This window comes from Vicugna pacos, chromosome 9 (assembly GCF_048564905.1).
Source record: "Vicugna pacos chromosome 9, VicPac4, whole genome shotgun sequence".
Lineage (NCBI taxonomy): Eukaryota > Metazoa > Chordata > Mammalia > Artiodactyla > Camelidae > Vicugna > Vicugna pacos.
Window position 1 is genome coordinate 42109703 of NC_132995.1, and position 15962 is coordinate 42125664.

Here is a 15962-nt window from a genome sequence, read left to right on the forward strand (position 1 = left end):
CAGTGAAAAGTGGAGCCACCCTGGTGTTCATTAGCAATGCATGCTGCAGGCATGGAATGGCAGTGGGTAGGTAGGCAGCATATTTCTCACATCAGTCTGGCTAATCAGACCCCGGCTGCAAAGTCCAACTCAAGTCTCACTTTCTCCAATCCATTGTTCACTATTCCCTTCTCTGAGGGCCTGTCACACTCCTGGCCTTTTCCAGCCTTTGGCGCCAGACTAGTCCCTGTGTTCATCTTCCCAGCTAGACTGGAGTGTCTTTGGGGGCAGAGATTGAGCAGTTATTGGGCATCACTTTGTGTTCCTTCACTGCACCTAGAACAATGCATTATACAGAGTACATGCTCAGCATACATTGGATTGGAGGGTTGGAGAACTAGTGAAGTGGAAAATGTGCCCTCTGCAGGTATGGAAGAAAAGAGCATCCCTCTTAAAATGTCTAACCTTGATCTGACCTTTACCGAGCCAATTAACAGGCTTCTTCATAACATAACATTGTATCCCCATTAAAAGACCCTTCACTACATTGGGTCTTGGCATCGTGAAGTATTCAACTTCCTTCAAAAAGGCCTAACCTATACCAAAAAGCAAACTGGGGTAATATTGGGTTATAAACAAGTTACATTCCCAGCTGACATAAGAGGAATTAGTAAAATAATTTTTATTTGCCGCAAATGTCATTCTTGAGAAAGAACTGGAATTCTAACAAGAATGAACATTCAAACATCCAAGGGATATTGGATGGCTGTTGGATATCAAAAACAACCAAAATGATTGATGATCACCGGAGATTATATTTTTACTTTGGTAAAAAAGAACACATTTTCTGAAACATGAAGGGGCTTAGATCAAGTGTGTTATATCGATGTACTTTCTCATAACTGTACATATTAAATATTTTAATATTTGTGCTGATAAATATTGCCTTATAAGTATAGTAGCAATTAGAAACATCTGTGAGAAAAAAATTTCCTCAAGAATGTTATTTTGTGGCAAATATTTTTCTGAAGGTTATGCTGGATTTTTCACTCTTCAATTGGAATCACCCTCCTATTCATCCTTTCTTCTTGGTTCTCAGAATAGTGTCAGTTGTGTATTTATCCACTATGAGATTATTTGAAGATTTTCTTAATAAAATATAAAATTCTTAGCATACATACACTTGTGTATGTAAAATATATATATGTATACAATGTAATACCTTATCTTTGAAGCCTATCTGCTACTTGTCCTATCATCCATGGATATAGATATTTTACCCCTTGACGTCAAAATATCCCTCTTGTATCTATTGTTACTATTGATTGTTTTCCACTGATGTGTGTAGCTTACCTACCCAGGTCTTCTTGGAGAAGAGATTTCACCAACAGGTGTTCACCAGGGTTTGAATAATACGTGACAAGCACGTTGATAAGTGGGATGTAAACCTGTCACCTTCCCAACTACTGTAAGCAAACGAATATTAATGCATATACATATAGACATGACTCTCATCCTTATCATATTTACTTAAAAATTGGGATTTTTAATGTGGAGAATGTTCAAACATCTAGAGGGGCTGAATGGCTGCGATATCATCAAGGTAACTGAAGGAACTGGAGTGTTTTGAGGAGCCGTGACTCACACACCTCGTAGCTTTGGATGACGTGCTCTCTGTGCCCTGCCTGCCACCATGGGATTTGTAATGGGCTTGGATTTGTCCTAAGAGGATACGGAAACATTATGTTCTGTGCTTCACATAACTGGTAACAGGCACCATCCCAACAGCTTTAAAAAAATATGTTCATGACTCAGTGCCCAAATAGGCGATTCAGAGAGGAAGGATCATTGACATTCAGAGGAGAGAGAGGGCAAGGGCTGCTGTGTTTATTTTGCCACGCTCAATTTATCCTTTCCTCCCAGAAAGTTACTTACCTCTAACTTTGAATTTCCAGCAGTACATTCAGCCATGAATCGCCCCCATTTATAACTCTTGTTACCATTTATCAATATAAAGCTTGTTTATAAGAAGACTTAAAAAAATTTTTTTTGTGGGGGGAGGTAATTAGGTTTATTTACTTCAATGGAGGTACTGGGGATTGAACCTAGGACCTCATGCATGCTAGGCATGCACTCTACCACTGAGCTATACCCTCCCCACTAAAGCTTATTTATAAATGAGCAGAACCAGACATTTTCCATGTTCATGACATGGCTTTGTGTAGGGAGCATTGGGGTGAACTTCTCAACATCCATCCCACCCCAGATGATCAGTCTAAGACAGTTGGGGCAATTGTTTCCCACATGGTTACACAGGCGACCCAATTGTCACCAGTGGGATGAAACCTCTGGAAGAAGTTTCCTCTCCAAAGAGAAAGCCCCAGAAGTAACTGCCATGGCTGCCCTGCTACCAGCCTGAGAATGACACAGACACCAAGACGGCTGAGTGGAGAATGAAAGATCGTGAGGCCTTGTTGACTCCAGCCACAGATGCAGGGAACCCCGAAGCAGGTCCTACAGCAAGACTTCCACGTATGTGCAGATCATAAATTTTCTTACTGTTTAAGCCATTTGAGCTGGGGTTTCTATTACTTGCGACTAGAAGCATCCTCACTGATAAACTTCTCTTAAGAGGAATGACTCATGGGGAAACAATCCTTCCAGCTTCTGCTTGACTCTGGCCTCCACAGATAATTATCTGGGCCATCAGATACATAAAAAATATGGAGGTCATAAGATTAACGTGAGTGGTTACATTTAGGGAGAGGGTGGAGATATTGACTGGGAGGGGGCCTGAGAGGGGCTTCTGGAATGTTGGTAATTTCTTGATCTGGGTGGTGGTTATATGGGTGTGTTTACTTTGGGATAAAGTCATTGAGCTGTAGACTTATGACTTGTGTACTTTTCTGCACGTGAGTTATACGTCAGTTAAAAAAAATTATTTTGTAACCAGTCCTCCAAACAAACTGTTTGTATCTTGACTGGAAGAGTATGAATGACATACCGTGGTCATTTTATTAGGTAGCCAAACTAAGCTATAGCGAAATGCTCTCTCTGATAAATTTCCAGAAGCTCATTGTAAAGACCTCCCGTCACTAGTGTGCGGTCAACCTTCTCTAACCTCAGCCAGAATGTTTTCCCTTAGTGTTTGGATCAGAAGGCCTCAACGCCTTGCAGATGTAGGACTTCATCCTTTTTAGAATACAGTCACAATAAATATTAAAACCAGAATAAGAACTAACAAGTTGGCATCCGTCCATGTAGGGCTTTGTCAGGTAATGGTCTCAGAGAGGCATTTGAATTATGAAAGGGTCCACTCCCAGGAAACCAGTGAGTTTGGAGAAGGCACTCACACAGCCCAGGTTATTGAGACCTCTAGTTCACAGAGGAAGAGATGTAACATATTTAGTTAGTTGTTTGTGGAAGAATATATGGGCTTTGGGGACCAAAGTATCTGGAAAAAGACTTGGCTCCAATAGAGGAAAACCAGCTAAGGAAAGTTACCATAAATCATAGGTTGGAGAGTGGAATTGGACATGGGGTAGCAAGGCCTTGGGACTGTTGGTCTTCATGAGGGAGAGGATATGGAGTGCAATCACGTCATGAAACTAAATGAGGAAAGTGGTTGGTTGGTGGTCAGGGCCAAGGAGTTCAAATTCCTTCGCGCTGTAGAGCCCTGTCTTGACTGAGGAGCCGCATTGATTCCCAGAACTGGAAGCTCATAAGAATGTGGAGGCATAATAATTTATCTACCTAACACCTAACTTCAGGGTGCTTTCACATTCGGTATATCCTCGCCACAACCTTGTGAGGTGGGTGAGTTAGATATGGTCATAAGAGAGAAAGTGACTAAGAGAATGAGCTTTAGAGTCAGACAGACCTGCGTCTGAATCCTGTCTCTGTCCTATCAGTGGAGTGGTGGTGTGAAATTCAGCCTGTGTGGTGCTTCTCACCTCCGGGGAACATTTGGCAACACATGGAGACGTGTTTGATTGTCACAACTGGAGGAGTGCCATTAGCATTTAGTGGGTGGAGGCCAGGGGTGCTGCTAAACATCCTACAGTGCACAGGACAGCTCCCGACTGCAAAGAATTGTTCAGCCCCAAGTGTCAGTAGTGCTGCTGTTGAGAGACCCTGGGTCCTATCTGATTCTTAGTCTCTTTGTCTGTGTAATGGGATATTGACATCCCCTCATTGCATTGTTATAAAGAGTAGATTAAGTAATAGTTGATACTGGGTTGTCTGTCCTTCCACTCTCCCTGCCATTCTGGGCGCTGCCCTCTTAGGACTCTACAGCTCTACAGAATTAAATTTCCATGGGCTGACTGCCAGCCACCTGTAGTCCCCACTTAGTTTCATGATGTTTGTCCCTGGCCAGTGTTTTGCTTGGTGTGACTCTGCCCCCTTTGCCACAGTTGATTGGATCAGGGGTAGACACTGGATCCAAGCTAGAGTGGTAAGAACTCTTTTCCCAAGGAACTTGGTAATTTGTACTGAGAGGTTCCAGGCTTAGTTTGGCTGGTATCGTGAATGGAGAAGATACAATCCTGGGAGCTGTGGGTGGTCATTTTCTCACATGTGAATGGGATGCAGGGACAGCCAGTTTATAACAAAAGAGAAGAATGCAACAGTTACAGAGAGAAGCACAGCAATAAGAGACAGTCCTCGGAGTGTGTTCCCTGGCCACGCCCTCCCCTTCAGTTCAGTAGGCCATTTCTGTGTCCATGTTAAACATTTGCCTAAGCCAGCTTCAGTTATGTGTTTCTTATGCTCAAGGGACACATCATGACTACTGGTGAAATATGGAAAAGCACTTAGCATGGTACCTAGGAATAGTAAGCCCTAAATAAGTGGCAGTTATTATTATTATTCCCATTTTCAAGGTAAGAAAATCAAGGCAGAGAGATTAAATAATTTGTCTTATGTCACACAGCCCTGGAGTGGTAAACCTGATCTGGAATCCAGGCCTCCTGACATTGAGACCTGGGTTCTGTTCTGTTTATTCTTTGAACTGTGCATGAGTAAGTAAGTACCTCTGTACGGCTAAAAATAATTTCAAATGAACCCTGGTGTATCCATCACCCAGGAAAAGAACTAGAAAACTGGCTGCCACTCAGAAGACCTTCCTGCGTCCCTCCCTGACACGTCTCCCTCTCTCTCTGCCAGAGGTAACCGATATCCTGTTTTTTGTTGTTGAAATAATTTTTAATAGTTTTTCTGCCTACATTTGAATCCCTAAACCACATGGTTTCATTTTACTTGTTTTGGAACTTTATATAAATGAATTGATACTATACGTATTCTCTTGTGACTTGTTTCTTTCCACACTATGTTTGTGAGGCTCATCCATGCTGTTATGTGTAGCTGTAGTTCATTTATTTTCTTTATTTTGGGTTTTATTTTTGGAGGAGGGGTGGAGTTAATTAGGTTTATCTATCTATTTATTTTTTGGGGGGTAATTAGGTTCACCTATTTTTCTTAATTAAAAAAAATTTAATGAAGGTACTGGGGATTGAACCTAGGACCTCATGCATGCCAAGCATGCACTCTGCCACTGAGCTATACCCTCCCTGCTGTGGTTCATTTATTTTCTTTGATGTATAGTCCATAATGTACTTATCCAAGCTACTGTTAATGGACATTAGGCTATTTCCAGTTTGGGGCCAACAATATTACTGTGTGCATCCTTGTTTATATATCCTGCTGCATGTGTGCTAGAATGTCTTTTGGGTGTATAACTAGTAGACCTGCAGTGTTTGAGACTTCCTTTGCTCCCTATCTTTGTCAGTTTGGGTTCTTTTTTTTTGCAGATGCCAATGCCTGGGGCCACAGGATAAAGTACTGTGTAGTGCTATGGGACACACAGATTTAAAACATAGTATCCTTCCTCAAAAAGGGACACTTAGAATTACCATGTGATCCAGCAACTCCACTCTTAGGTGTATCTACCCAAGAGAACTGAAAACATATGTTCCCACAAAGACTTGTACATGAATATTCACGGCAGCATGATTCATAATAGCAAAAAGGTGGAAACAGCGTAAATGCCCACCGACTGATGAATGGACAATTATGTGATATATACCTACAGAGGAATATTATTCAGCATAAAAAGGAATGAAACACTGATATATGCTACAACATTATACTAAATGAAAGAAGCCAAACACAGAAAATCACATATCATTCTGCCTATGTGAAATGTCCAGAATAGGCAAATTCATAAAGACAGAAAGTAGATTAGTGGTTGCCAGGGGCTGGAGGAAGGGGAGGTAGGGGGTGACTATAGTGTGTAGAGGGTTCGCTTTTGAAGTGAGAAAATATTCTGGAATTAGGTAGTGGAGATGGTCTCCCAAGTTCATGAATATACTGGAAACCACTGAATTACATGGGCAAATTAGATGGGCAAATTTCACAGTGTGTGAATTATATCATAATAAAAATGTAAATAAAAACACGGTATCCTTATCATTCATTAATTTATTCAAAACACACGTGTTAAATCTCTAAGACATGCGAAGCATTCCTTAGCATGTTGTTGGGGAAACAGTGGTCAGTGAATTAGACGTGGCCCTTGTATTGGTCAGAACCACTGTCAGGTAACCAATGGTGCATTCAAGAGGGGTCACTGAGGAGCTTAATGAAGGCACTGTCTGCAGGAGTGCGGGCAGGTTAAGAGGCCCCTGGTGAAGGGACGGCGAGGCACTTTGGGTTGACAACATATGGCAACCGTTTCCACCCGGGCCTGGGAAGACAAGGAGAGGATGGTTACTGGAACCAGCAAGAGCTGTGGGTAAAGGCTGCTGCCTGGGAGCTGTGGCAGGGAGGGACCCCTACCCTCCCCATCCACTTTCCTTCCTGGGGGTGTGGGAGCTCAGACCACAGAGTCCCCATCAGTCAGCCTCCCGAGGCCTAGAGGAGATGGGAGAGGGCTGGACAGCGACCCTGGAGGAGCAAATGGAGACTATCTAGGAGTCCCTGTCCTCGCAGACTTTGTGTTTTGAGTGGGGAGACACAGAGAAAAGAAAGAGAACTACAGAATGTGATAAACAGGCTGATACGAGAGACAGCGTCTTGGGGTGTGGGTGGCTGAGGAGAACTTGAGATTTGGTGCCAGGGAAGGTCTTTCCAAGGAGGAGGTGCTGTTTAGCTGGGACCTGAAGGATGAGCTCCCAGGTGATGAAGTTACCCTAGACTGAGATGGGGAAGCTTGGAGGAGAATCAGATTTGGGGGAGGAAACCAAGAAAACCCCCCAGGATACAGGAAATATAGAACACATACAAACATGGAAAAATCACAGCTCAAGGTCGAGTGAGCCTCCATGGGGCTCCCAGAGAGGCAATGGCTGCGGGCTGACACCCAGGACCTGCCTCTTGGAAGCCAGAACATGTGTGGACTGCACCCTCCCTCGAGGTGACAGCAAGTGCTGGCACAGCACTCTGGCTGCAGGCCTGCCCGCCTGCTCGTGGGGCCCCTTCCAGCATTTATTGGGCTTTCTGCCACGTCCCAGTTCCTCCCCTTACCAAGGTAAGGGCCAGGGGAAGGGAGTGTCCTTTCTGAACAGCAAATGTGACACTTAGCCTTAAATAGGCAGGAGCTCCAATCTCACAGCTGAGGTGGCCACAGGGAGAAAAAGGGGCTTGCTAACCCTGAAGGGTTCAAAATCGACTTAGAAAGGCACCCACGCTGTGATGAAGCCCGTGGTGCCCACAGCACCCAGAGGGAAAAGCAGGCCCAACATCCTGGCTGGAGTCAAATCAGGGACTCGGGAGAGAACAGTGAGTCTCAACCAGCACATTCTTCCTCACCTGATGGCTCACCCACCCTCGGGTGCTTCTAGCCTGTCCAACCCCGTGCATCCCTATATTTTCTTCCATAAAGGTCTCCCCACTCTGGCTCTCTGCCCAGCCAGTTGCCCACAGACTGGAAAACAAAGGCCCGAAGACTTCCCTAGAGACCTGGGCTTAAGGGATGGGCCTCGGGCAGGCTGGGCGGATGCTCTGTTGACTTTTTTTTTCCAAGTGCAGAGAATGTGACAGCCAATTCCTGTTGGAAATAGCTTTTGTTTTCCTTGGAGCCCAAAGCACTTTTCCTTTCTCGTGACTGTTTCAGTTCAGGTCATGTTTAGGATGGAGATGATTCGCTAACCCGATTGCATGCCTTCCAGATCCATGGTTCTTAACCTTTTAGGGCATAGATCCCATTGCAACGCTGATAAGAACTATGGACCCTCTCCCTAAAATGTACATACACACACATGCACACAAATACTCTCAATTTAACTTATAATATCAATACTAGCAGGTTAACACCCCCTGGGTTAAGGAGGGTGAGTCATTCCTACCCTGCCCCCCACACCCCCAACCCCCAGCTTTCTTTTCAGTCTGGATCTTAAAATTCCCTTTCTTTAGTCCTTCTCCAGGGCCAGCATTTCTTGCCTGGCTCCTGCCTGAATTAATCCCATGTGTCCAGCCCGCTGAGGAGCAGGGGCTCTGGCTAGATTTGGGCTGCCTCCAGTTTGAAGGCTCCAGTCCAGTGGCGCTCCAATTTTTCAGGCATCAGAATATTCCAGTGGGATTTGTAAAACCTCTGTCTCATCCATGCCTCGCTATTATGGAGGAGCTGGGCAACGAGAGTCTCAGCAGATTCTAGAAGAGATGGCACAGCTTTGGATGAGACAGGCGTTGTCTGGTTTTGTTAAATTCCAGAAGCAAGCCACTTTGCCAAAAATGCCAAAAATAAAAGGACTGTCTAGACACTTACAGACTAGAAGCTCTAATATGAAGAGAGACCATCCTGAAGATCATTGATTTATGCTAAGATGTCAGGACAAAGGGGTTCATTTATTTAGCAGACATGTATTGCGTCCCTGCCCTGTGCCGGGCAATGTTCTAGGCAGACAAGACAATGAGTAAGACAGACAAGGTACCAGAGAATTTTAGGTGGTGACAAGCGTGAGGATGAAAATGAAATAGGGTGAGGCAAAGATATGATGGCAACGGGACACAATCACAGAAGATAGCTCTGAGAAGGTGCGTTGGAGCTGAAATCTGAATATTGAAAGGAAGCATCTGAATGTTGAAAAGGATTATTGGACAAGGAGAGCCTCAGGTGAAGGGAACAGCTGCTGCAAAGGCCCTGAAGCTAATGCAAATTGGGCTGCTTGAGGAAAAGGAAAACAGGTGCGGCTCTTGTAGCATCAGGGAGAGGGGAGTTCAGGGATAGGATGAGAGAGGTAGGCAGGGGAGGGACCACATTGGGCTTTGCAGGAAAGACAGTGGAGGATGTAGAGCAGGCAGCTGATGTGATGGGATTTGCCTTTTTAGGACTGGCCTCAGTGGAGAGAAGTGTATTCTTGGAGAACAAGAGGAGAAGCGGGGTTGGTGCAAGGCTGACGAGTGTGGTTCAGGTGAGTGGGCGATGGTGGCTCGGACCTCTTGGTGGCGGTACAGATGGCAGGATGAGAACTGTTTTCCAGTGAACATACTTGGTTCATAGCACATAATATATGATAATGCATGGCGGTTAAGACCCCGTGGGAAGCTTCCTTTATGGCGTGGAAGGACCAAAGTTATGGTGCTCTTGCCAGTCCAAGACCGTACCCCTCCAGGAAAAACATGAACAAAGGTTCAAATCCTCCTTTACAGAAAGTTGCTTGGCTGTTCTTGCCTCCGCAGAATGTTAATCTCCTTGGCAGGCAGGAGGTGGGGAGGAGAGCTGGTATGTATTAAGCACCGACTACATACCTTGATCTCATCTAATCCCACAATAACTTTACAAAGTTCATGGTATTAACCATTTTTTTTTTTTTAGATAAGGAAACAGAAGTTCAGAGAGGTTAGGTAAATTGCCCAAGGTCATATAGCTAACAAGTGACAGAGCTGGGATCCAAACCCAGGTCTGTCTGATTCCAATTCTTTCCACATCATCCCAGGGGAGCACATTGGGCGGCTTAATTGACCTCAAGGCTCCTGAAGTTTTAACTACTCCTTGGATGAAAACTGATCACTGTTGGGGGTCCACTAACTTTTCCAGACCCTGGGGTGTGCTGAGTGCATTGATGTTTAAGCATAGCATCTTAAGGCTTTCCCTTGTGGTTTGAAGATGTAATGATACCAGAAAATCTAATGGAGAAAGAAAGAGTTTCAGTCTTGAGATAAACAGGCTCATTAACTAGCAATAAATCAGTCAGGGTGAAATCAATTAAGGCTAACTGCAAAGCAGAACCTACGCCCTCTCTCTTGACTCTTGAAATGAGAGATGGATGGTGGCTACCAGTGCATCCTGGAGGCTCAAGTCAGAGACAAATACCCTAATGACAAAGAAATTCTGTGCTGTAAATCCTGCCCCTGCTGCTCTGTGGCCACTTGCTTGGTAGGAGGGCTTCAGTGTTTCCAGTAAGACCCCTTGTTCAGGACCCTAGCAGCCTCAGGACTCTGTGTGTCACCAGGATTCCTTCAGGTCTCAGGCCTTCCAGAACAACTCAGAAGGGAGTGGGTCTTGCAGGGTCCGCCTGGCCCGGCTACCCAGGACTATCTCAGAGAAAGGCTGGGGCCACATTGCCAGCCCATCACACCCAGAGTTACAGCCAGGGTCACAAAGAGAAGCCTGACACTTGCTCCTCTGCCTGGTGCTTTAAGCTATCTGGTGGATGGGCACACCTACGACTAGACTGCAACCCCGATGAAGGGAGGATTCTGTCTTCTTATTTTTTTCTCTCTGATTATTATTGTTTTTGCTGTGCTTAAACGAATTAACCGAGGTTGACAGATACTGTATTCGCCCTCCAGGATTTGACACTTCAGCTGGAGTTAAAAGCCCATAAAGAGGAAACAAGAGGCGTTGAGATCAGTATGTTTTGATCTAGTTTCCAGCAAAGATAGTGAAGCCTTGGCTTCCTCATCTGCAGAATGAGGTGTTGGGGCACATCGTAGAGGGTGGCTGTAAGGATTAAACGGGATTATGCGTGTAAGTACTTAGCAGAGAGCCCAGCACACAGCAGCCCTCAGAGCGAGTACATAACATTTCTGTAAATACCACCTCCCCGCTCCATGGTACACGTTTCAATAGGAACTCTCAATTTTTTTTGAAGGTGACTCACATCACAACCCTATAATGTGTGTGCATATTGAAATATAACTAGAATGTAAATTTTATGAAATAATACCCTTACTACGGTTGATGAACTCTGATAGTTTCTACTCTATTCAATTGTGTTGGAAAAAGTGCTGAAGAGGCTGGGGGGAGCTTTTTGGGGTGATGAACATGTTTTGTATTTTGACTAGGGTGGTAGTGGCATGGGTGTTTTTGTCAAAAATCATTGACCTTACAGTAAAATGGGTGCATTTGGTTGCATGTAAATTACATCTTCATAGATTTGCAACCTTCTAAATTACTTTCTTATTGAGACACAATTCCCATTCCATAAAATTCACCCTTTTAAAGTGTACGATTCGATAATTTTTAGTATCTTCACAGAGCAACCGTCATCCCTAGCCAGAACATTTTTGTTACTCCAAAAAGTAACAGTTACTTCCCCTCCCCCCCAGCCCTTGCCCTTGGTAACCATTCATCTACTTCCTATCTCTATGGATTTGCTGTAGGGCCAGGATCACAGTTTTTTTTTTTTTTCCCTGTATTTTATTACAGATATAAATCCATAAATAATAATAGTAGCTACTATTTATTGAGTGTTTATGTGTGCTAAGCATTGTTTTAAAGGCTTTACATGCATTAAATCCATTTTGTTCCACAAGCCAGTATTAAGTCCTGCTATTATTCTCACTTTATAGATGAGAAAACTGAGGCACAGAAGTACATTCTCTCTTAAGTTTATACGGCTAGAAAGTACAGAACCATGATTCAACCTCAAGCTGTCTGGTGTCATATTGTACACAAATTGTGATTTATTATTTTGCCCTCAATATCATACTTTAGAGAACTCTCCAGGATAGTAATGTAGTTATGGTTCATTCACTTTAGCTACAATTTTACTGTATGGTGTTCCAGTGTTTTAGTATACAACAGTTAATTTAGCTGTTCCTGCACACATTTATATTTATTTATAATTTACCTGTTGGTGAGCATATAATTAGTCTGCAGAGTTTCATTACTACAGTGTGCCATGAATATCCTTGTAAATGTGTCCTTGTGCGTGTGTGAGAGGATCTCTGTAGGTTCATTCCCACAAGATGAAATGGCTCTCCTTTACTTTGGAAGGAGCAGATGGGTCTTTAATAAGTGATCTTTCTGTAGCCTCTAACAGACTCCAAAAAGGCCCAGATCTAGCTCCCAGCAGGCAGGCGCCTCTTTCCCTTTTCCAAAGAGAGTGAAGAGTGACAGAGACTACAAATGCAGACAGAAGCAGGGATTTGTGTCTGAAAAACCTGAGTCTGACTGAGAAATAACTTACTTGACCCTTTAAAAGGAGAGGACCCTTTCATACCCATTTAGATGACTACTATAGAAAGACTCCAGAAAATAGCAAGTGTTGGTGAGGATGTGGAGAACTTGGAAACTTGGTGCACTGCTGGTAGGACAGCATCACAGTCTTTGAAGTGAGGCCAGTTCCTGGGCCTCTTGGGGATGGGGGCACACTCGCCCCCTAGAACTGAGATTTCTCTCTTTGATCCAGGTTTTGGGTGGTGAATTCCAAGAGCATCAGTGACACGTGTAGGTGACTGATATCCTATGTCTCCACTTCTTTCTATACCCACCTCAGGCCTATCCAGTCCTCTGGAAATGCCCCATCACTCCCTCCCTCCCCTCCTGTGGGAGGTATGGACAATGGTGCCCCAGTGAAGGAGTGGGGAATGGACTCACCAAGGGAAACCTGTCACAGAAATGCAAAAAGGATGCAAGGAAAGTTGGGGAATATGTCCAGCAAGGTGGGGGCTGGAAGAGATTTTGGAACTAGGTTTGGACAAGAAAAGTAGTTGGGGGGCTGTTACTGGCTGTCAGGAGAAGACCAGAGGGACCTGGGAGTGGCTTGTGCCCCATGTCCCTGCCTCTTTTCTGCCCCAAGGCTCCACCTAGTACTCTGGAAATGCTTCTTACTTACTTCACCCTCACTGCCCCGGAAAGGGATGGACAAGGAGAAAGCCGAGGAAGGGAGAGGGTGAGAGGTAAAGGAATGACTCTGCAGTGTGAGTGAGGATGGGACCGACTAGACCGACTGGTGCCAGCTCTGCGGTCATCTGGAAACAGGTCTGACCCAGGGGCTTTCAAAAGCCATGTAGGTGTTATTGGGGCCACCTGGACATGAGAGAAGAAAGTCCTGGAACTTTAGAAGCCCTCTTCTTCCAGCTGTCATCAACAGGAAGGGAAGTAGGATTCTGGTGATGTCTGAAGGATGAATGCCCCTGACAAGATGAATTCTCGAGATGTGTTAAGCGAGCTGCAGAGCATATGTGCCCACAATCCTGTTTATATAACAGAGATACTGTGTGCTATGCTTCACAACGGACCCAAGTCTGGAAGGATTCTAACTAACCTGACAAAAATTACCTTCAAGGAAAGGAATTTCACTGTCTAGTATTCATTTCTTTTAACAATTGTATGCTGTTTGTATAATTTAAAAAGAGATATATTCAAGTTTATTTTTAATCTATTTCTAAATAGGTGAAACATTCACATGGAAAATCTCCCTCCCCTTCTTGTCCTCATCTGCAAAGACACCCATTCCCCATGCCATAGGTAAGTAACATTCCTAATTTTTTATGTGTCCTTCCAGAATTACATACGCATATGTAAGTAAATTTGAGTAAAGATTCTTAATATAACTTTTTTTGGTCTTTGTATATATACATATTTTTATTGAAGTGTAGTCAGTTTACAATTTTGTGTCAGTTTCTGGTGTACAGCATAATGCTTCAGTCACACATGAACATACATATATTCGTTTTCATATTCTTTTTTACCATAAGTTACTACAAGATATTGAATATAGTTCCCTGTGCTATACAGTATGAACTTGTTGTTTATCTATTTTATATATAGTAGTTAGTATCTGCAAGTCTCAATCTCCCAATTTATCCTTTCCCACCCCATTTCCCCCCTGGTAACCATAAGTTTGTTTTCTATGTCTGTAAGTCTGTTTCTGTTTTGTAAATAAGTTTGTTTATCTTTTTTTTTTTTTTAGATTCCACATATAATACAAATTTTTTTGAACTCTATCCTCTAGAAAGGAAATTAGAATTCAAACCCAATGACTAGACATAAGGGCCCTGAAGATTTCCTGTAATCAAACATCTCTACAGGGGGCTAGTGGGCATGAGGTACACCTCTCCAAAGGGGGGAAAACTTTTAAACACAATATATGTAAGACAATAATTAATAAATGCTCATTTATAAAGAAGCCAAGTAAAGCAATAAAAGAAGAAAGTCACTCCAAATCTCTCTACCTCAAAATAAAAATAATTAACATCACTTGAACATCATATCTGGACCAAGGATGTCTAGTAGAACATTGTGCAATAATGGAAGTGTTTTCTGTGCCACTAGAGTAACCACTGGCTACAGAGGCCTCTGAATGCTTGAAATGTGGCAAGTGCAACTGAGGATCTGAGTTGTTTATTTTTTTAAATTAATTTTAACTTAAAGCACACAGCCACATGTGTCTAGTGCCTGCTATAATAGGCAGGGTAATTCTAGACTCTTTTCAATGTCTACATACGCATGAAAAGATATAAAGAGAGGTGGGGGAGACAGGCTATTTGGGCATTGCCAGCCAGAAGCCTCGTAAGTGTGATTACTAATTAACCTAGGAATTCTACTTCTAAGAATTATCCTAAAGTAATGGTTATGAATTTGCTCAAAAAATCTAGCTCTGAGAGTATTTATTGACGTGAAAACCCGGAATGTTGCAGGAAAATATTTACTGATGTGGGAATGTGTTCACAACTGTTTATTAAGTGAAAGGCAGGTTACAAAGCAGGCTGACTTCATTAAAATATAAATAGCCTAGAAAGGTGTATTTCAAACTGCTCGGTACCTGGCAGACAATAAATATGTGTTAAATGAATGAGTGAATATTAATGAGTTAGCACTGGGTGGTGAAATGATGAGTGATCTTATATTTTCTTCTGTTCCCTTATTTATATTTTCTAACTATCCATGCTAAATACATATACCTTGGTAATAAGAAAAAAAATTTTATTGAAAAAAGGAATATAGTTGCTAAGTTGTAGTATTTTCAGAGCTGGAAGGAACTCTGGAGACAAAGGCACACATGGCTAGTTAATGGCAGAAACCCAGATTTCCCAACTACACACAAACATCTTCCAGAGCCAGGGAGAGAAGATTGCTGGACGCTCTCCTGTGCTGGGCTATCCCTGGCCAGGACAAAGTTGCTCAGTGTGGCAATTCAAGAGTGGATTTAGAGAGGGAAAAAACAAAGGGGAAAAATAAATGCTCCTCAACAAGATACGGAACATCTTGAAAAAATCTCACTTATGAACTCTGGGCATCGTGATTTTGCTCTAGCTGTGCCTGCCTCCCCCAGAGCGCCCTCAGTTGTGACCCCAGCAGGGACACCCTCCAGGACTCCCTGTCCAGCCAGCATGTTGGAGAGAAGTCTCTGTCCCTTGAGTCTCCTGGTTGTCTCTACGTTTAGGCTGTCTTTCAAAGCCTGTTCTTTTTCAAAATTCTTCATTGAATCACTAAGTCTCTACCTCTGATGTCCTTTCTTCTTATTCAGCCTTTGCTGTTGGCATTAATGCTCAACTTTGAAACTTTACGATATGAAATGCACTTTATTGTATGAAACATGATCACCACCTCATAGCTCTTAGTTCCACGAGCCAGTTCATTTTACCACACTTTTGTTTTGAGTACCAACTAGGTCATAAGCATTAGTGGGTACAGAAATGTACAAGAATGTATTTATCCAGGAGAAATGAGAGCATAAACCTACAAAATGACTTGTATAAGAATGTTCACAGTAGCTTTATTCACAATAGCCCAAACTGGTAAAACAATCCAA

The 15962-nt window shown here is 43.2% G+C and overlaps 1 non-coding gene across 1 annotated transcript; it reads right to left on the bottom strand.

The window, feature by feature from the left end:
* Positions 1 to 5476: 5476 nt before the first annotated feature.
* TRNAA-GGC (transfer RNA alanine (anticodon GGC)) lies at positions 5477 to 5548 on the bottom strand. Its single transcript has one exon. It is a non-coding gene; the product is annotated as a tRNA-Ala (tRNA).
* Between the last annotated feature and the right edge of the window lie 10414 nt (positions 5549 to 15962).